Raw genomic sequence first — 23,758 nt, forward strand, 5'->3', positions numbered from 1 at the left:
CACTCTAGATGGATGTTCTTCTTGGAGAGATTCTTGAAGACTTTAAAGGATTTTGTTAGATTGAGGTCACAACCGGAGGTATGCAAAATCAATACAATATAGATAGCATTTATATGCTATGGATTTACTAATAAAAATATGTGGTTTTAATGTTTTCAGACGAGCATGGCAGAAGGTTGGGTGGTGCAAGAGGCATTTTTATATGTCTCACAGTATCTCATCACAGTGGATCCATCATTGCCTCGTCTGTGGAGTGAAGAAGAGGATCCTAGGGAGCACTCAACCATTCCCAGTGGAAAAGGCTCACTCTTGGTCATGGATAGAGAGTTTCATGCCATAGTCAACAACTACTATTTACTCAATGCCATTATCATGACCAAATGGGTCAATATGTACTTGGAAGCCCGCGCAGCTAGAGAAAGGGATAGAGATGCATGGAAGAGGTCCCATGGAGGTAGAGGTGCACCTCTTTTTCCTAAAGAGCTTGCAAAATATCTTGATTTGATTCAAGTAGAGTGGATCCATAATGCCATGACCAATGCCAAAGCACAAGGAGAACAAATAAGCCCTAAAGAATGGGAGTGACTAGTATTTGTAATGGTTTTGTTGTGAGTTCAATGATTTATGTATAGAATTTTTAGAGTGAAAGAGAAATTAAATGAAGTGAGCAAGCATTCTGGAGAGTGTAGGAGTTGTAGTGTGTAAATACATTTTGAGTTGTATTGGATTTAAATGGTAACCCGCGGGAGAGGGAGGGGGAAGGGGGTCTATGGCCTTAGCGGTAATGGGCGTTGCAATAATCGCGGAAATACACGCGGTAATACAAGCGGTAAAATTCATCTTGAACAACAAAAGGGTTTCTCTCTCCTCATTTTGAATTCCTCTCTCTTGTTTTGCGGTAATGGCCCGCGGTAAACACCACGATCTCTCATAGTGTCAAGACACAAACACCCTACATGCTCTTACTTCTTGAGTCCGTATCAAATCCTGTTGAGGTCTTGGGCATGCAAAGGGTTGTGGAGTACATGCTTAGATACAACATAGTGCTTTGTATCGACTTCCTAGAATCGTATATGAAGCAAGTCAAAAGGTCCAAAAGACATGCAAGAGCAAAATACTAAGTTCAAGGTGGATGCTTGACATCAAGAAATGGTTTGGAAGATGGGATGCATGTCACTTGGTCAAGGATATTGAATCCACAAAAGTTACATACCCCACAATATAGGTCCTGTTCATACTAGTAATGGTAAATATGCAAAAGAAGCCAATGTATCACAACTTGGGAGAAATCTGGAGGTTCTCGCTTCAGCCATTACACCACACACGTTGCCCCATACTAAAAATATCTCTTCTTCTCCAAACGAGGTAACCGAACCCATCTCCTTGAGCCAATCCCATTGAGTGTGATCCGCATCATTGCCTCCATTCGTCTTAGGTCCCATTCTCTATGTTGCAAGACAGGACGTTGGGGCACTGGCAAGGAGTCTCATTGACTTTGCACATTATGCCCCCGTCAAGTGCGAGAGAGTGAGTATCACACACTACTTGAGTGCTCAGATTTTGACCACATTAGGTCCTCTTTTCCCCATATATCAGTCATGAGCTCTCTCTACATACCTTCCTCTCCCAACCACAATGTGGACTCTCTATTGTGATGCTCATTTCAGCCATTTTTGAGCATCCAGAGTCACTTATGACCTCCACTCACACCACGTGACATGTTCATTTGGTCCCATAGGTCATATTTGACCTCCATAGATGATAATAGAACTCTCTCTCTCTCTCTCTCTCTCTCTCTCTCTCTCTCTCTCTCTCTCTCTCTCTCTCTCTCTCTTTCGTTCCTTGTGCCGGGCATCCTTCCTTAGAGATGAGTTGTCCAAGCTGAGCTCTTTCTCTTGTTCCGACACAAACCTACAGAAATGGACAACTAACAACCAACATTATTACCACTAGCTCCAATGCTGGAAATGGAGTCGTACTGTAATGTGATGGTAAGAAAATCTTATGCGTAGACCACCCAGTCCAAATGAAGTCATTGGTTTTTTGGTCACATCTATAGGTTCGTGAGGGTATTTGTTCATAGTATATGTGCATTACAACATCAAGTTTTGACAACTATATATTTAAGTGATTTTAAGTTACATATTATGCACGTCTATAGTTCTCAGGAAAACGCAGAAGAGAGCCACTACAGGCGATGAATTACAACTCCTAAGATCCAGCTCTTTCTGTAATCAGGGAATATGAGAGAGTAAGAAAGAGGAAACAACGAGAGAATAAACAAATGAAATTTGAGCGACAACATCATGCCCTCAATGATGAGGAGAAAAAGAAAATCTCCTCCGAGATTTGAGAGCTTTCAAGAGTAGGACTGAAGGTTTTAGTACTGAAGCAAAGTGGAAAATTTGGAATCTTGTTGCTCAACATCTGCATGTTCGGGAGATCCATGACGAGTCTTTCAAGGAGGAGACTGTTGTACAGACCGAAATTGTTTCCAATGTCTGCAGCACACTCGCTACCGTCAAGCAGCCAAATTCCAATGAGGAGTTGTTTTTGAAGAATGCAACATTATAGAGGATGTTGAATTCAAAGGAAAACATGCCTATTGCAAAAATTGCTAGGGTCCTAAATGTCAATCATCGCACCTTGCACAAGGCGAGATCACTATAGGTGAAGCCTGATGTTGCTGGGCGATTGTTTTCATTGGTTGCATGTCACAAGCAGCACCATCATAGCCCTATCATAGATGAAATTAAGGAATTGGTCTACACATTTTGGAAAGTGGAGACTAGCATTTCATCGAATAAGAAGGATGTTTGTCGAAAGAGGATGGGGAGGAAAAGGTACATAGAACACCCTGTGCACCTCCTAGACGAGCCTCAAGTGATAAATCAAATACTTGTACCATAACTTATGCATTGCATCTCTAGTGTATAGTAACTTGTATATGTTGATCAATAGCATACTGATCTATAGAATTTTTCTAGTTAGCATATGGACTGTGCTAGTTAGCATATTGACTGTGCTAGGTAGCATATGGAGTGTGCTAGTTAGCATGTCATCGGTTCTGAATAGCATACAAATCTAGTTGGTTAACGCAATATGTATGGTAACTAACATACCTGGTATGCTAGTTAACATACCTAGTATGCTAGTTACATACCTAGTATGCTCAATTGCATGATAAGTATGCTGTCTAACAGAAAGTGATTATGCTAGTTAGCATATGGAGTTTTCTAGGTAGCATATGGAGCATGCTAGTTAGTAGGCCTTGAGTTCTAAATAGCATACAAAGCTAGTTGGTCAACACAAAAGGTATGCAAGTTAGCACCACTTATGCTAGTTAACGCCTAGTATGCTTAGTAGCAATATGGTGTTAGCGGGTCGCCGTGATGGACGTCTGCAGCATAGCTTTCTGGCACTAACATAATGTCAATACTCAGGGAAAGTGACTTGGATGGGGCACGCAGACTCTATGAGATCGTCAATCTCACAAAGTGAACCTTAACAAGCAAACACACTAGCTCAACAAGAAAACCAACACTCAATGATCATGGAAATTTGCCAATGTCCTTTCTCACAGCTCTAGGTCATCACGCCATTTCGACACTCGAATGGACTCGAAATGCAATGAAACTTTAGGAGGAGGCCTAGGACACCTAGGGGCACTATCCTAGCAAGTCTGGTTGCAATCTGACAAGGTACCAAAATCACAATCCATCATGAAAAAGGTCCTGAAAACTGCAACAGAACTATCCAGAACTATCGTACAATGCTCTAAGAACACTCTCCTATGGTCAAAACGACTAAAAACAACGATTTAAGCACTCAAATCTGCAATTATAGCTCACAGACGTGTAGTCGCGAACCACAATAAAACTGACAATTCTTACACTTAAATTAAAGAGCAAAGAGAGAGGAACACAATGCAACTTTTGGATTTGAAAACTGATTACCCATTCATTAGTTGCATCAATTATAAATTGGAGCAGCTCGTAGATTGAGCGTACATTTTTTGAGCTCCCACTTCTTCTAAAGATAAGCCTCCTTTCACATTACAATTATTGACCTTTATACCTAGGGATTTCTAAATGGCTAGTGGCCGGTTCACATGTACCTTTACAATTGTCATTGATAGAATTACAACTCATGGAATTGACTACTACTCTGGAATCAGGATTTACACACAGTATTACTACACTAGCTCGGCAAAATAATAAACTATAAATGTGGTGTTTGGCTACGTGTCCGGCTAGTTGGGCACCCGTTTGATCTATCCTCAAACATTCCCCCCTTCCTAATTCGTGTCGTCCCTTGACACGACCTTGTGCAGTCTTGTCATAGGCTTTCTCTTCAAGGTTGTACTTTAGCTTGGGAAGTGCTTTGTTGTTGATGACGCTTGCCCCTTCCTTAAGTGATTCATGTCTGTCATGATGAGTTCTTTGGATGTTTTTGTCTTTGTCATTGACTTGCAATACTTAACTAGCTTCAGCACTATGGAGCTTCTTATGTGTTGTTGTTGCGAGCTTTTTTGCTAAAGTTATCACTGTTTGTCCGTTGTCTTTGTATGGCATTCTTTGTCTTTCCATGGATCATTGAATTTTTGTCTTCAAGTTGTTCTTTAGCTTTGGAAGAGCTTTGGCATTGATGACACTCCCCCCTCCTTGAGTGATTCATATCTGCCATGTTGTTGATATGTGACTTGATCTTTGATTATCAAGGCAACTTTTCTTCTTGTTGTGCATTTGCCTCTTTATTGCCAGTCTTAGCCGCCGTGAAGGTGGATGTTGATGTGTCTAAGCTTGTAGAACTGATCCTCTTTAGGGCTTGGACTTTATGATGGATTGCCTTCAAGGTCCACTGCCATTTGAGTTGTCTGCAATAGGTCACCAATGTTGAAGCACTGTGTGAGCTACTTATGATTGTTGTGGATAGATCGCTTGCTAAATTTCTCATTGCTTGTCGTTGTAGGCCATTCTTTGACTTGCCATATTTTGATGGAGCTTTGTTGTCTCCCTTTTAGATAAAAGATGCTCTTGATAAGCATATGGAGACCTTCTATGTTTGCTCCAAGTCGTTGTCGATTGATTTGGGAAGACATTTCTTTATTGCTGATGTAGAAGGAATATATACAAGAAGTTGATGATGAGGGTTTCTATATTAGGGTCTTAAAACCTGGATGATCAAAGGGAAAAAACCCAGTGGGGAAATAGTGCCTTTGGTATACGCTCTTATTGGAGTTGAGAAAATCCACTTGAAGTACCTGTCATGTAAGGTGAGTGCTTGGGAGAAACAAAGGAAGAGTGCCTAATGCAAGTGCCAATTATGGGACACTCTATATGCTGCTCGGGGGGTTCACCGTTTATTAGTATCCCCCTATATAACGTGCGTTCGCGGGGTATTAAAAAAACCCCTCTTTTAACATGTCTGAATGAATAAAATGACCCCTTATTTTAGGATTTTTCCCAAAATTGAACATAAAAACCCCTTATTTTAATGTATCTCTGTTAAATTGCCTAAATTTTTTTATTTTTAAAACCCCTCCTTTCGAACTCACGTTATACATCAACGTGATTACATAGTGCACCCCCCGAGATATGCTGATGAGAAATTTTCACACAAAAGCATGCAATGTAAGAGATGGAGTTGATGGGTGCTTCAAGGAACAAATGCAACACATGTGACATCAAAGGATGTCTCAATAGCTTCCACGTTTCCAAGAAGGGTTTTTGATGTAGAAGCTTATCCACTCATTCCTCACTGTGTTGAGTGCGTGAGTGTCTTTTGGACTTCCTCCTTCATTTACCACTATACTACAATGACTTCGACTCTTATGCTCACCTATACCAGCATGAGCGACACAACATAATTATGCTCAACTCTTCCAGCTTGAGCAATACCTAGAATCGCTAAGACACGTAGACCACAAAGAATATTACATGAAGGTTTGGAACTAACGCCTTGCTCATTTAGTGGCTTAGCTGCACGAATTTGACTTTTATGCCATGTATTTTTAATGGCGACTTGGACTTATCTGTTCAAGGCCAGAAACCCAATTCCATAAGTTTTGAAAATTTAGGCCTTTTCCCTTGTTTTGGTCTTTGGATGCTACCATTTTGTCCTGTAGGTTGGCATATGCTAGCTCTTCTTGACTTGCTTGTCGTATGTTCACACTGCTTTGTGAAACAAGTCCTTCAGCTCTTGTAGGGGTTGATGTAGCTTTTCCGTTATTTCCCATGAGAAGCGGTTGTTGATGTGTGTGGGTTCTTTGTGTTTGAGTTTCAACGAGCAATTTCGGAACCCATCTTGTTTTTGGTCCTTGTGTGACCGTCTTTGGCATTTTATCTTCTTCTATAATTTGATGGACACTAGACTTCGTTATCCAAACCTGATGATTTCTGTTGTAATATCCTTGCTTTTGTAATTGATGACAAGGTATCCATCTCTAGATTGCAGCAACCTTGGTTGTAATTGGATTCTTTTGGTTGTCATTGCTTGCTTTGGGGTAGAATTTTGTGCTGCTTGATTTCTCTTCGTTGTTCCTGTTAACCCTCACGGCACACGGACACCTGATCACCTACGACGGACGTGTATTATGTATTTGATAGAGTCAGGTACCGGGCTTGTCGGACCAATAGGGAAAGGTAGAGTGATCGCCAATGAGAGGCGCACTTTAACTTGGACATTCAAGGGATTAGTTGGTTAAGCATGGGCGCCCAAGTGTGAATGGGGTGAGCTCCTATAAAAGCCAACTAAACCTAATTTTTACTCATTCTCTCATTTGTGCAATTGAAGAGTGCTCTTGCTCCATCTCCATCTTCTTCTTCTTCACCTCCTTGTGTGTGTGTGAGAGAGAGAGAGAGAGAGGGAGAGTGTGTGTGCGATCGAGCATTACGAAGGCACGACGGCGGCGAAGCGGTTGAGCGCGGCACGACTGCAGCTTCTTCTTCATCGCAGCGAGGAATCCACCACGAAGGCGAGCGTAGAGCGGTGAGTGACACACCCTTTGTTTTCTTGAGCTTGCTAGTTTAGGCTTGTTGTGTGCTTGGAGCCGTTTGTGGCTCGCATACGGTGTATTGGCAAGTCCCTTGCTTCGACAGTGCGGCAAGGAGCGCACAGTTCCAGATTGAGCTACAATTTTTGGTAACCATATTTGAGTGTTACCTTCATAAAATCCTTGTGCTTCGAGTAGCTTAACTGGAATCATCCACTGATTCTCATGTTTGTGTTGGGTAGCTTCATTGAAGTCTGACTTCGGTACCCAAACTTGTCGCATTCCTTGCTACTTTGATTTTTGCTTTTTCCTTTTGTGGTAGTTCTTTCTCCTGATTAAGTTGTTTGTCTTGTGTTTATAGCTTGTCTTGCTCTTTGTAGAGCTCCTTGGTTGAGGTGAGTAGATACAGGCTGTTATTTTAGGCTTTTTGGCCCAAACATTAGCATTTCCTTGGAAGTAGCCCTGAGCAGTGATTGAATCATTTGATGCTACCCACCCTGTCACCTTTTGTTGTTGTGGTTGAACTCGTGCTTCATGTATCCAAACTGGGTCTTTGACTTTAATGTGCTCTTTGGATACCAAAACTTGGTTGAAATTCTTTGGCTTTGTTTGGATGCTTTTTTGTGATGGAAACTTTGGTTGATAGACTTTTTGCTTTGGTTTCCATTGCATTGTTGGTGATGTGGATCTTGATGTAGAGGCTTCGTGAGAAATTTGATGGAAGCTCGTTGAAGGTAAAGTCATCTGGCGAGGTTGATACACTTCAGTGTTTACCTTTGCTTTACCTTTTTCCGTGATGGTTGGTTGCTCCTTTTTTGCATTGACTTGAGGTGCTTTTGGGGATTTTGATGGTGTTGTTGTTGTGGCTTTTGATTGTTGTCGAAAAAAGACGTTCCTCCAGCTTTCTATCAAGACTAGACTCTCCTTGATGTGATGGGAGTCGATTATGTGGAAAGTATCCTTATACTCTCCGGTACTCAACTTGAGTACAGCTTCTGCCACTCCGAAGCTAGGAATCGGCATTTGTGAACTTGTGTAAACTATTTCTTCTAGCTCATTGATTGGTGGCTTTCCCATCATGATCCACGCTCCATAAGTCATTATATTCTTTGTTTCTTTTGGATCTATCACATCTGAGCATGTGATTTTGAGTCCTCTTTCTCCGCATATGCTAAATTTGATCATCGTAGGAGATAGTCCATCTTCTTCTTTGTCCCTATCCTTCTTGTGATCTTGCATTTTTTGAACATTTGATGTTGAACTTGGAAACTTTTTTCCTTCATCTGCTTTTATTTGCACCTTTTCTGGAGTCGGATTATTTGAAACAACTTTTGTTGATTCTTGAAGTATGGCAATAATGACATATTCTTGTTGTTGGTCTGCTTCCTTCATGTGCACCTTGGCATCATGCTCCATGACGTAGATATCTATTTCACCTTTTCTGCTTTCACACTCACAAATATCGTTAGCTTCCTTCAACACCTTTATCGTAAATAAGGGAGTTATATCATACCCATCTTCATCGCAAAATTTAGGCAGGGTTACCTCATTCACGTAGACATCAAGAGTCGCCAGTATTTGATCCCATCCAAAGGGTTAAAGTAACTCCTTTGGAAATGGCTCTGGTACATACGCCTCATCTTCTACTGAACGCTCTAGGATGCAATCTTTCTTTCTAAGACTTCCACTCTCAAGAGCTCCGTACATCCAAATATGCGCTTTGCTTTCAAAATCAATTATGGAGTTTAAGTCTTCCCCCGGGGTTCACGTGACTACATCTCTATGACTATGATCTTTGACACTGATTTTTGTCGTGACCTCTTTGTGTCTTAAGTAGATATAGTCATAGCCCCAATCTTGTACCATTTTGAGCTGACGCATGAATGGTCTGCCCAATATGATATCAAAGTTACTGCTCTTGTCAAAATCCATTATGGCAAAGGTTTGCTCATACTCGATGCCACACGAGGATACAATGATTTGTTCTAATATTCCAACCAGTTTCTTCGTGTATCCATCCGCTAATTGCAGTTTCATTCGAGTTTTCCTAAGAGCAGGCTTTCCCCATTCTTTCCATATCTTTTTGGTTGCAATGGCAATTCCTGCCCCACTATCTAATATAGAAACCGTCTTTACTCCTTTGTACTCAAGTGGTAAGGTGGTAAGGTGTCCTTCACAGTAGTCATCCACCTTATTTACTGGTACTGGCTTTGTCTGTGGTTTTTTCGGCATGGTGTCATCCATGTTTTTGTCCGTCAGTTGATCATGAGAAGGGATTTTCAACCCCATGTTTTCCAGGTGTTTGCCCATTCGGCCCCACAAGTGCGGTCTAATTTTCAGCAACTCTGAGAGATAAAGTGTGCATTGTATAGGAGAAGACATCAAGTCATGCAAGCTCTTGGTATCCATCATTTTTGGTGTGGCTTTCCACTGAGAAGGTACCATTTTAACCTCCGATTTTGTTTCAAGTTCTCCTATGAAAGATGGCAACGTCTTTAGGGAGCGTGGCTTACTCTCTTTAGATGTGACAGACCCAACATCCCCATATAGAGATCTTATATCCCCTGGGAAAAATTCATGATCCATGTTTATCTCAGGAATAGGTGCTGATTGTAAAGTAGCACTACCATCTTTTTGATTTGTGATCGATTCCCACAAGGATTGTGGCCACGGTTCTTCTACCTCCAGAATTGGAATTACTGCTTGTGAACCCACCCCATCTGTGGTATTGGCTACTTCCCTTGTATCTAAAGGTGCCTCAAATTTCGGCTCTTCCTGGTCTTAGTTTACAATACCATGACTTTCAAATTACTAGATTTTTTCACAGATTAGCACCTCCGTTTTGGGAGCATCTGGAGCATGTGGTTCCATAAGAGCCTGGGCCTTGTGGATGAGCTCCTTGCACATTTTCAACCTCTCTTTTTTATACCCTAGATGAGGGTACATTAGCCATCTATCCTCTTGGGTTTGGTTGGGTTTTAGCCTAGCTTCATAAGCTTTCAAGATCGCATCCAAAGGTTCAACCACTTTGTTGACCAAGACTGAACCTCCCGAGTTAGTCTTTGACTCTTTAGGTCCCTTTGTGTTTTTGTTCCTTTGTTACTCTTGTCTAAGCTGCTCTCTTGTTTGATTCAATTCAGTTTCCAAAGCCGCTTTCTCCTTCAGCCTCTTCAATTTAATTTTGTCCCGTCTGCCTTTCCATGATCTTCTCTAGCAGTTTGTCACCGATTTGTTCTCAAATTTTGTTTGAATAGGCAATGTGGCTTTTTCAGTTGGTTTATTTTTGGAAGCTTGTTGAGCTTGAGCTTGAGTCATCACGTTTAAAGGAATGGCAGTTTCTACCTTGGATCCTCTTGAAGAAGGCATCACACCTACAACATTCATTGTTGCTTTCCCTTTGTAGTCTGGATTTTTAGCACAGTGTTGGCGTAGATGGTCTATACCACAACGTTCACAGAATACAAATAATTCAATTTGTGGACCCTTGTTTGGACAACTTCATGCCCAATGATCCCCTCCACACTCATAGCATGGACCTTCTTGTTTCACAACTGGTGATCCAGCTAATGCTTGTTCTTGCTTTGTGAGGATTTTGTTTGAACCATACACATGATGATTGGATATGAGCATGAGCGTATTTGTATCCATGGAGTAATGTTTTCTTATAGGCTGTGGATTATGAGATGGTTGAGCGTAGTTGACTATCACTCTACCATCATTCAGAAGTTGTGGTTGTTGGCCTAGCACACGTTGTGGCTTTGCTTGATTGTTACACCATGGAGTGGGATGATCCCCTCCACAAGTACTACATATCCTCAATTGAGGCTGTTGTACATCTAGGTTTTGTTGGTAGCCTTGGTTTATTCTTCTAATCACCCCCTCGACCACTTGGTCAATGATTGGTTCCCAAGGAGTTTGAACATCTGTCTTTGTTTTTTATTTGGTCTTTGGAGATGAGGTACTACTAGTCGTGTTGTCTATTGTTAACCCTCACGCACATTCCTATCACCTACGACGGACGTTGTATTATTTATTTGGTAAAGTCAGGTACCGAACTTGTTGGTCCAATAGGAAAAGGGTAAGAGTGATCATCGATGAGAGGCGCACTCTAACTGGAACATTCAAGGGATTAGCTGGCTAAGCATGGGCGCCCAAGTGTGAATGGGGCAAGCTCATATAAAAGTCAACTAAACCTAAAATTCACTCATTCTCTCATTTGTGCAATTGAAGAGTGCTCTTGCTCCATCTCCATCTTCTTCGTCTTCATCTCCTTGTGTGTGTGTGTGTGTGTATGCGTGAGAGAGGGAGAGAGGGAGAGAGAGAGAGAGTGTGTGTGCGATCGAGCATTGCGACGACGGCACGGCGGCGCGGTGAAGCGGTCGAGCACGGCGTAGCGGCATCTCCTTCTTCTTCACGGCGAGGAATCCTCCACGATAGGAAGTGTAGAGCGGTGAGTGACACACCAACGCCATCTTTGAGCTTACTAGTTTAGGCTTGTTGTGCTTGGAGCCATTTGTGACTCGCACAAGGTGTATTGGCAAGTTTCTTGCATTGACACGTACGACATACACACACATTTTTGGCACCGTTGCCAGGGAATGCCATACACTAAGCTTGAATGGCACTCTGTGCTTCTTTTGTGGTGTAATTTCAATTGTAGAAAAGGTAAGGAAGGAGGGTGTGTGTGTTGAGAAGAAGGATTTTGTGTTACTACTGTGTATTTTTTTGTTAATGGAGTTTTCAAAGGTACTATGTTTTTTCTCTGTGTAAGGTGTTAGTATTAAGGTTGTTAGTTCTGTGTAATGTAATGTACAAGAAGTAGGAAGTAGATATGTGAGAGCTAATAGAGTGTGTTAGTGTGTAACAGTAGGTGTATTAGTTGGAAGTAGGTAGGTAGAGTGTGTGTGTGCTCTCGTGCAAGCCGCGACGACCTTGCCCTTATAAAAAAAATAAAATTTAAAAAATTTAAAAATTTTAAATTTTTTTAATAAAAAATTTAAGGGTAGGACTGGGATCGGGAATATCTCCCAAACCCAAGCCCAAGCTCATGCTCAGGCTTAGGCCTCAGTCGCCTTTTAAAATTACAAAATTTAGCTTCACACGTAGCTAAAAATCAAATTTTTGAGGACCAACGGAGCTTCAGGTGACCGAACATTGTGTTGTAAAGCACACCGCAACCCTCTGAGTGATACGCTCGTTTTGAGCTATCACACACTTTAATAAAAAAATTGATCATTCAAAAATATTACAAAAACATTAAAAAACGAGTGAAAACGGACTCCTAAAAAAGTAAGCGGTTAACCTTCGAGGTTATTTGCCGACGCTTGTAGGGTGCCAAAGGCACATGCATCTGCGCTCTGGTCGTGTTATAGAGACGGAGCAACTAGAGAGAATTTTGACTTACGCGAGTTCTCAATATCCACCTACCTTAGGTTTTGGGTCCTCGGCGGGGACCCAAGGTAGTACAAACCAAGACCCGAACATAGCGGCCAATGACTCTTCCTCTGACTACGACTTCATGGAGGGTTTACCAATGCATAATCTCGATAGCTCAAGCCAAGACATGCATGCCATGGGTCCATGGTCCAGGCCGAGCATGCTTAGCCGCTTGAAGGAAACCTTTAGTAGAGCCACTCGCTTCGAACATGGAGCTAATGATGTAAATGAGGGGGGTGGGGAAGTAATTTCTCCATTCATGACCGACGTAGACCCTATACCCTTAGAGAATGTGCATGTGAATACTTCATTCACTGCACTTCCTGGCTCTCCAGAGTTATTTCCCTCCGAGGTCATATTACCCGATGGTAGAAGCCTTGCCAAAGTGCAAGAGGTTGAGCGATATATCATTGCAGCGAGGGAAAAGGAAATTGAGAGCTTATGCAAGGCGGAGCAATGAAGAGATTTAAAATCAAAAGGGCCTATGTCAATATCTTTGCTAGGAGAAAAATCAAGTGCTCCTGACTTAGCAACCACTCAGGGCCAACCTTTAGAAAGTAACATTGCATCTAGCTCAAAGGACACCCCTAGCACCTCAATCCTAGATGGAGCGTTCTTAAATGAGAACTGGGAGTACGAACTAAAAACGGAAACTCTGACTGACCTATACACATGTCACACCTATCACGTGGGTTGGTTAGATGTCCTAAAATCCACAATGGGTGCTACTAGTGTGGAGGATCAACAACAAAGAGTTTGTGAGGTCATCCATAGGGTCATTGAGTTAGAGAGACAAAACAAGGGGATCAACATGCCTTCAACGGGTCTCATGAGATTCTTAGATATAGGAAAGGCTAAACAACCGAGCTTATCACAAATGGAGACTCCCTCGGTAAGTTCGATGGATCCTCCATATGTTGTTTCTCCAGGGGTCTCAGTGCAATCTGAGCCCACAAATGATAGCTTCACCTTTCCAAGTCTAGCTCATCTTTCCCTTGATGACACCACGGCTACCATGCCTACCCCAATGATGGGCATTCCAAGAAACACGCCATGGACCTCATTTGTTAGTAAAGCACCGCTACATGGTAGCTCAATGCTTGCAATAGTACCTACAAGTGTGTACCAATTGTATACACCCATGGGTCCTCGTACTCATGTTGTTTCTACCCCTCCCATTGTTTCAACTACGTATGCTCCACAACCACAATACCCAAGTTCTTATTTCCATGGGACCATACCGGCTAGAATTAGCATGTCACATTCGACTTCTGCTATGCCTAGGGCCACACATATGAACTTTGGGCCACCCCCGGGGGATTCACTCTATATACAAAACAGGATTCCACCTGCGAGCGGATAACTTTGATAAAACTCCTATATATGACTCATATTAGGGAATATGACCCCCCTTTTTACGCTTATACGAAAATTAATGCTAAAAACTATCATACCACAATCTTACATATAAAATTTAGTTCTCACATGATTTAACTGAGTAAAACTTCAAAGAGCGTATAGCATAGTGACTGGCAACGTATCAAGAAACCACTTCTGTTGATCCAATTTTGACCCCTCTAAATTACTCAGAAAACATGGTTATAAATTTGTGTTAGGTTCTCCGTGTAAACTTGCATCTATAAAAAATCTTATAGCTTTTATCCCTCAACAAATGAACTATACTCACAGAACAAGCAATTGATACAAAGCAATGTTAGTTCTTACATGTATCTTTGTAGCTATTGACTCACAAGTTTGAGAGCAGACTCTTTTGGGAAGCCATGATTTTGAAACACAAAAACTTCCTCTCATTTTCCTCTTTTCTCACCTCTCCCCTCCCCCCCCTCCCCCTAACCCCATAAACATGATACCCCCTCCCTTATTTTTAAGCTTGGGAGATAAATTATTAGGGGCCTGCCCCTAACTTATACGCTTATGTAACTTGTTAAAAAAACCCCCTCCCTTGCACTTACGTGGTGCGGTAAGTTTTCCATGGTGAATCCCCCGGGGGGCCACCACATGGCACAACCCCATACCAAATGTGGAACCCAAGGGCTTTTTATGCGCCAAGCCCAATGCCAATACCTACTCCACATGTAGTCTCTAGAGCGCCTTCACCCACGGTTCCTGCTTACTTAGGTGACTTGGAAACATTTTCTCAAGCTATTGGTCGATCTATTGTTGAGAATATGCGTAACACGCCTGATAGAGAGCCTAGAAGTAAGGCAGTACAAATAGCCAAGCTCACATAAAATTTAGTGGGGATGGGGATGTGAGAAATCATATCGAAGTGTTTGAACAAATATGCGATTCTCTAGGAGAACAAAATGATCTACATAAGAGTAATGATTTAAGCCTAACCTTAAGTGGAAAGGCAGGGGATTGGTATAGAACCCTAAGGGTGGAAGAAAGAATGATTTACCCTACTCTTAGGAGACTGTTCTTGAAAGAATACATACGAGAGGGAGTACTTTGGGGTGTAGCCTCTCAGCTCCAGAAAGCCCAACGAGAGGAAGGAAAGTCGGTGAGAGACTTTATTAGTGGCTTGAAGCATTTGAATTCTCGTTGTAATCCAAATGAGCGCTTCAATAATAACCAATTGCTTGATGGATTCATTAGGGGGTTACGACATGAGGATATCTACAATGGCCTAGTCATTAGAGGTATCACCACTTGGGAAGCAGTCACCACCAATGCGATCCAATTGGAGGATAATTTAATGATTCAAGGAGAAAGAGTGTCTGTTGAGACTAAATCTATTAGCTCGCAAGCATCAGGGCATCAGCCAATGACCTTAAAGCCTATTGCTAAGGAGCCAAAGATATCTGAGATGACTTTAGCAGATCTCACCAAGGCTATTCAAGAGAGTCTTAGAGACAACCGTGCTCCGCAAAACAATCATATGTATCCAAGAAGGGAGCAACAATGGTGTTCAGTATGCTATGGACCACATAGTACCAATGAATGCCGTACTTTTAGAGTAAAATTTAATGGAACTGCAATGCCTGTGGGAGGTATAGTCATCAATCTAAGGATTTCATAGTATTTAAGCGTGCAATGGCCAATAGACCAACCTTAGCATGGACAGACACACCTCAAGTGCCTGCATTGATGCTGGCCCCACCTCTTGAACAAAAAACACAACACATGGTCCCTAGGGCCCAAAATGTTGTTCAAACAAAACCCTTACCACCTCTTGTGCTAGGACCGCAACCACCACATCCGAGAATCACTTTTGTGAATCAAGTGGGTTGTGAGTCATCTATTGCTTGTTTGGAAGGCTATGAGGAAGATATAGACCCTAATATTGCCTATGGGATGGATGTGCTTGAAGAAAGTCCACAATACTACATGGAGGACTATTGGGGAGAATTCAAACCTGTATATCAAGTAGATGCTCTTGCGGCAAGAGGCCAAAATATCAATTACACTGCTAAGAGACCACCTCTTCAATGCTATGAGTGTGGAGGTCCGCATCGTGTAGCCAAGTGTCCTATTAGGCTACAAAAGAACGCCACACTAATGCAAACCAATCAAGTGAGCACGTCTACAATGCCGATACTCATGTGTAATCGATGTGGCATAGATCATTTGATTGCCCAATGTCCAAATAATCCAAATGCATCAAAGATCACGCCATTAAACTTGATTGAAGTTATCGAGGAGCCATCACAAAGTACACCTATGGTACCAGTAAACGTACTCACACGATCGATGCTCCAAAAACAAAACTATATTCTTGAGGAAAGAGACACGACATCAATTGCCCAATCTCAAAAAAAGAAGAAAACACGAAGAAAGAGATCGCAAAAAGCAGCGAAGTCAGACCCCAGTTCAAAGACCAACATAGGGACTGGTGACGACCCCATATATATGAATGACGCTAAAGAGGATTCTGATTCAGGAGAAACCATGGAGACCAAAATGACCACTAAGATAGAAACAAACAAGGAAGATCTTCATGAGACACAATGGCCAGGATCCAAGGAGAAGATAGGAACTTATCCAAACCCTACAGAGGAGATTGAGCGAGTCAAGCAATTAAGGAGTTTGGTAGAAGATACCCAAAGGGATGTAGAACCAGCACCTAGGCAGATCCAGATTACAGACACAATGTTCCCTATGTAACAACAACCTCACCAGGTCCATAGAACCTTAGCCATACCTAGTGTCATCCAAGAAGAAAGTGACTTAAAGTCATGGAAAAGTGGGCGTACTCACTTCTTGATGGAAAGAATGTTTACAATGGGACTACTTGATCCTATCAAAGAAATGGAGGTCCCATCTTCCCTACGTCAAGGGACTGAAGTCCAAAAGGTGCCGTCAAACATTGACAAATTGATGGATTTCATGTCTGCAGAAGTTAGAATCGCCATCATGTCCAAACTATATAAAGACCCTGAGCTAGTCTCAGCTCTTCGATCCTTCCTCAATGGAGAACTGAAGTTTGGGCTACCACAATTTTCACAGATGGATGGCGCTGGGGAGATGCCAATAGAGGAGGAACACTTAGATCCACAACCCAACCTAGATGAGAACCTTGTTATAGAAATACCTGTTAACAAGTTGGGACAATACTTTGAGGGTGATGAATCCAATGCAACCATACCAATCACTACTAAGGGATTAACTGTGAAGGGAATCCGTGATGGTGGCTCTGGGGTTAGCATTGTGACTAAAAATTGTTGGGAACTATGGGAAGATCTCACCTTGCGACCACAACCATAGTATTGAAGATGGCCAATGGGTCTATTGTTAAGCCTATTGGGATGCTAGAAGATCTCAAGATCAAGGTCTTTGGACATAAAACAAGGATTACCTTCATTGTTATGGATTTCTCCAAACACACTATGGCATCGGAGATGATCTTAGGACGTCCTTTCATGAGGGAAGAAAAAATGGTGCATGACTAGTCTAAAAACCATGTCTACTTGTAGTTCCAAGATTTTGTCATTCGAGTGGATCTTGTAACTGGTAGAGCACATCCTCTAGGAAACAGGTTTATAATTGATCATAGATCTGACACAACAATTCACTCGGCCCCATTGCAGTATTGTTACACGTGTAAAGTGGACACTGATGTTGGGGAAGATTCTCCTTATATGGATATACTACCTGGGATGACTGAATCAGACAATGTGGATTGGGTCAACCTAGCAGCAACCATAGACACTTGGTAAAGCAGGGGGATGACCTGGGTAACACCAGAGGGGGATGAAACTCCCGTACCCTTAAATACTCTAGAAGCAATGCATATAGCTTCTTATGATCTACAAGATGAAAGTTTGACTGCCACTGGAACCAGTAGCGCCTCACAAGACTATAGGCCACACGATTTGGGGTCAGAATCATCAATTGAAATTGACTCTGAGGACGAAGAATCTGAGTTAAATCTTAGTGTAAATGCGGGACAAACCATTCAGGGCCCAATGGTACCCTAGATGACAATCTATCCAAGGGAGAAGAAGACACAAGTAGTGATTCATCTAGTGACTCTTCACTAGAGATCTATTGTAATCGAAAATTAAACAATAAGAGTAAGAGATATAAGAGGTAACAATATCGAGCAAATGTGCATGCTAGAATAAATGAAAAGAAATCTACCGTAGAATGGCTTAATTATATAGGGGCATGTGATGCTCATCGGAAGTTGGTAGATAATTGGGGTGAATACCTTCAAAGCGTTATGTGGTGTAGTCCACAACCCATTGACATCACACAACTAGAGGCTACAGAGAAGCCAAAGTTGAGCCGTACCGTAAGGAGACGACAAAATCGAGAGCTAGCTCAACAAAAAAAGGAATCGAAGTGAAATCACAGTGCACAGAACAACAGGACCCCACTGACTTACACCCTACACCTGAACATTTCAAATCCTATACCACAGAGGAATGTAAGGTTGTGTATACAAAGGCTCAAAGAAAACCTATCGATGGGAGCAATGGAGACTATGATGGTCCATCGATAGTTAAGGAAATAGAGTTAGTAGAACCAGGAGAAGAGTCAAACCTGTTTTCATTTCCCAAGATCTGACAGAGACTGAGGAGTGTGTACTTAAAGAACTTCTCAAGGAATTCATAGATATATTTTCCTGGACATATCATGATATGAAAGGTGTCCCACCTTCCGTGGTGCAACACACAATCCCCATGAATAGCATGGCTAAACCAGTTCAGCAACGACCCTACCCAATGAATCTTAAATATGCAAAAATCGTTCAAGAAGAGATTGAAAAGCTTGTGGAATGCGGATTCATATACCCTATTGAGCACTCAAAATGGGTGTCACCAATAGTGATTGTGCCAAAAAATAATGGGAAACTCAGAGTGTGCGTGGATCTCAAGAAGGTCAATGTCGCCACTCGGAGGGACCATTATCCCTTGCCATATTCAAAACATGTGCTTGAAAGAGTTGTAGGGAAGGAAGCTTATAGCTTTTTAGATGGGTACTCTGGCTACAATCAAATCACAATTGCGCTGGAGGACCAAGCTAAAAAAACCTTTATAACCGAATTTGGAGAGTTCGCATTTTGTGTTATGGCTTTTGGCTTAACCAATGCCCCTGCTACCTTTGAAAGATTAATAAGCACTGCTTTTAGAGAATATTTGAGGGAGTTTTGTGAAGCTTTCTTAGATGACCTTTGTGTTTATTCCTCTTGGAAAGAACATCTATCATGCTTACGAAAAGTGTTTGAGAAGTTTAGATTGTATCGCATCTCCTTAAACCCTTTCAAATGCCAATTTTGGGTTAAACATGGAGTCATTTTAGGGCATATAGTGTCCAAAAATGGGATTTCCACAGATGAGAGCAAAATTAAATCTATTGATGAATTTCAACCACTACAAAGTATAAAGGAGTTCAAAGGTTCATGGGCCATGTTGGTTATTACCGATGGTTTATTTTAAACTTTGTCAAGATAGCTCGTCCTTTGTACAAGCTTCTTATTGAGTTCCAATGGATTGTGGAGTGTGACCATGCTTATGAGCCATTGAAAAAGACCTTGACTAGCGCTTCTATTCTACAAGTGCCCGATTGGAATGTAATTTTCCATGTGCATATTGATGCATCGAACTTTGCTATTGGGTGTGTTCTAGCTCAACTAGGAGAACATAAACTGGACTACCCCATTAGCTTTGCAAGTCGTCAATTGAATGATGCCGAGAGAAACTACACCACTACAGAGCGAGAAGGTTTAGGTATGATTTATGCAATGAAGAAATTTTGCTACTACCTTCTGGCCAACAAGTTTGTGTTCTATGTTGATCATCAAGCCTTGTTGTATCTAGTAAATAAACCTTGTTCCACGAGAAGAATTACATGATGGTTGTTAATTATCCGTGAGTTTGATTTTACCATTGTGGTGAGACTTGGTAAAAGACATGTCATTGCGGATCATTTGCCTCGCATACCCAATGGTGAAGCTCCTACTGGAGTCGATGATGAGTTACCCGATACTTCTTTATTCCTAGTCAAAACCATACCTGAATGGAGTGAGAAGATTGTGAACTTTCTAGTTAATGGTTTTCCACCCAAAGAGCTTCGTAAAGACACAACTCAAAAACTGTTAAAAGAATGTGAACCTTACTCTCTCATTGCAGGAACTCTTTACAGGCTAGGGAAGGATGATATTCTTAGACGTTGTGCCCGTGAGGATGAGTATTTATACATACTGCAAGAAGCCCACATGGGTATAGCCGGAGGACATTTCTCAGGGGAACTAACAACTAGAAAGGTGTTGCAATCAAGTTATTGGTGGCCAACCTTATTTAAGGATGCATCACTTTTTGCAAAAGGATGTGATGAATGCCAATGTTACAAGATCACACAACGAAAGGATAGGATGCCCTTACACCCTGTTAAAGTGACTCAACCATTTGAAAAATGGGGTTTGGACTTTGTAGGCCCAATTAGTCCGGCAGCTTGTAGCACTCAATCTAGATATATTATCATTGCCACTGACTATGTGACAAAGTGGGCGGAAGCTAGGGCGACACGTAAAGCCCATGTGAGGTCAACTGCCAAGTTTCTCTTTGAGAACATTATTACAAGATTTGGTTGTCCCTTTGAGATTGTGAGCGACAATAGTACTCATTTTATGGACTAATAAAAGAACTCACTACCAACTTTATGATAGCTCACCATAAGTCCACACCTTATTATCCACAAGCAAATGGCCAAGCTGAGAGCACCAACAAGACCTTAATCTCTATCTTGACAAAAACGGTGGAAGCTCATCGCACAGATGGGGATTTAAAGCTTACATCAACTCTATGGGCTTATCGTACTGCGTACAAAGTTGCCATTAACTGCACACCATTCAAGATGGTGTATGGCCAAGAAGCGGTTATGCCATGCGAGTTTGTCGTTCCTAGTCTTCGAGTAGCTTCTCAAGAAGGTTGGGATGGTAACCCCTTAGTTGAGTGATTATATATCCTTGAAAAGCTAGATGAAGAGAGGCAATTAGCTATACAAAATGCACTTGTGGAGAAAGATATGAGGAAGAAATGGTTTGACCGTCATCTAAAGAACAAAGATATCAATGTTGGTGATAAAGTCCTTATGTATGGAGTGCGTAATGAAAAGAAAAAGTTGAAATATGTGGGAAAAGGACCATATAGAGTATATGAGATCACCCCACAAGGAACCATTCGTGTGGAGACTCTTGATGGAATTGAAACCATTGGATTCATCAATGGGAGAAAATTTAAAAGATACCATGATCCTTTAAGCCAAGAGGAGCTATGTGCCATCCATACAAAAAAGGCAGCCAAGGAACAAATAGAATTGAAGAAGATACAAGCTCAAGCTGAGGCTAAGGAGCGACAACAACGCATAAGACAAAAATGAGAGGCTAATCTTGGAGTCACACATGCATTCCACGTGGAAACCGATGAGGATTGGTTGGACTCTGACACACCTCTACGATACCCTATTGAGCTATATAACGCCTTATTGGACACGGGTGCCATATCTAATTTTCTATCATATGGGGTGTGGCATCAGTTAGGGAAGCCACCTCTATCTGAGAGTATTATCCAAGTCAAGGATGTCAACAAGAAAAAAAACTTTGGTTTTTGGAATCTGGCATACTTCTGTCAGTTATGACAATGGGGTTGTAGCTCAAGACTTTTTGGTCATGCATGTTGGAACTATGGAGGGTAATATAAATATAGGACGATAGCCACCAAATGCACTATTGATTGGGGGATAGGGGGTGTCACAACACAGAAACCAACTCTTAGCCCTGCCACGCAAGCCATAGTCCTTGAGATATTGCCTCTTAAGGAAATAAAACCCAAAACATTGCATGTCCAAAAGGTTGAACCATATGTCCCTATAGCCCAACTCTCTAGAGCTTCAACTGATGTAGTTGAAATAAAGCTTGAGACACACAAGACCCATCCCAATATAACAAAGAAAACATACAAGTGGGTCCCTAAAGCTTCTTTAGCGACCATAGCCAGTGCTAAAAGACAGGAGCCTGGTAAGAGACGTCCCATTCACCCCAAGAAATGTAAAGAAATATTGCGTTGGGTTCCTAAAAAACTATTGGAAGCCCAAGGGTACTTCGGAAGGAAATCATCAAATTTGGGTGCCAAAACGTAAATTGTGCTCTTACTTGTCATCGGGCCCATGTGAGCTCAATCCTGTGGCTCCAAAACGAATTGAAGATTGTGGAAAGGAAAAAATCACGGAATGTTACACACCTGCTCCAGAGCTATTTTGGGTACCAAAGAAAGAACAATTTGTTCCATCTAGCTTAGGAACAGGGAAATCAAATGAAGCTTCTTGCTCTTCAATTAGTTCCTATATGGAAATATAAGCTTCAACACAACCTCCACCTACCATTGTACATATCCATACAAGCAAGAAAGAGTTTGTACCTCCCATTGTAAGTTCACCACCTACAACAATGTTGCAAATAAAATCATGGGAGAGTACCTTACCACCCTTGCAACTAGATGAAACCCATAGGGTGGTCGAAAACTATTGGTTAAAGCCTTCACTCATAACAACTTGAAACAATTGGTTTCAAAAGTTGACGAAATCATTCCAAAAGATATGATCTACCCAAGGAAGGGGGGAGCTGACATCCATCATTCACTTGCTTCCCTCTCAACCTTCCTCCCTGACCTCTTAATCTCCAATATTAGGGAATGTATATATAAAGCCTTATACTCACAAAAAAAAGATAAAAAAGTAAATGAGAAAAAGCCATAACGCAAAATCATAAAAACACATTACGCACAAGAACACGACCCTTGTAATATTTGCACTCTAACCATCATCTATTTGCGTGTATAGATATGGCTAGTACGCTAGAGTCATCCACTCCTGCCTTGGGTGAGAGGTACCCTCCTTAATTTTCACAAATGTTTCACATGGTCTTTCCGGTGCTTGCATGTGAATGGGATTTGGTAGGTACGCTAGCATGTGAGAGGAATTTCGAGGAGTTAGAATGGCTAATACGTCTCTTGACCACGACTGATCCATACTTAGTAGAGAGCGTTTCTTCCATTGCACGAGCCTACCCTTTTGACCAAGATGACTATAGGCGTCTAATGACCTTCTTAGTAAACATGGGTACCTATGATGAAGAAGAAGATTTACATCACTACACGGATGGCACGTATGGTCTCTTGGATGATGACTTTGTTTATCTCAGCTACGAGGATAGGGGTTTAGCCTTAGGGTTTCCCCCCAATATCTACAATATCCTATTCCCTTGACTCTCTAGGGGGAGTGCAAATAATTAGGTTAGGGTTCCTTATGTTTTTTTTGTTGTGTTCAATAAGTGTCGGTACCTTTTCTCACTGATATGCCTCCTAGAGGTATTCTTTGTGTTTCTTAGTGTGTACAACAATGTGTTGCTATTGTTAGGATTTGGACCTTCATGGATATTTCTCTCATTCACACTTCAAATCAAACGCGACCATCGACACAAATAGGTGTTTCTTGTCATTAGCATTGCCCCTTATCTTTTTGCATCCATGTTTGTCTTCTTTGATTGTGATTGGTAGCATAATAGTCAGCGCATTTGCTTAGTACCAAACATTAAATTCAATGTAATTTTTTATCATAATCTGTCTAGATTTTATAAATCAAGCAATCCGACTAAGCTAGTTTGACCAAGTTAGGTGTTACAGATCTTCTCTTAATACCATGGGGAATGCCTCCCTAATAATTTATGGTTACTTAGGTTCTTAATCCGATTTAGGCAACATTGTGTGAAATGTACATAGGGCTTTCTAGTAGGCTTGACCCTATTGACCTTTAGCTTAAGTATTATAAAGGGAGTTTACTAGTGTGATGAGCCTGGGGAGGTGT

This window comes from Adiantum capillus-veneris, chromosome 27 (assembly GCF_014529385.1).
Source record: "Adiantum capillus-veneris isolate H3 chromosome 27, ASM1452938v2, whole genome shotgun sequence".
NCBI lineage: Eukaryota > Viridiplantae > Streptophyta > Polypodiopsida > Polypodiales > Pteridaceae > Adiantum > Adiantum capillus-veneris.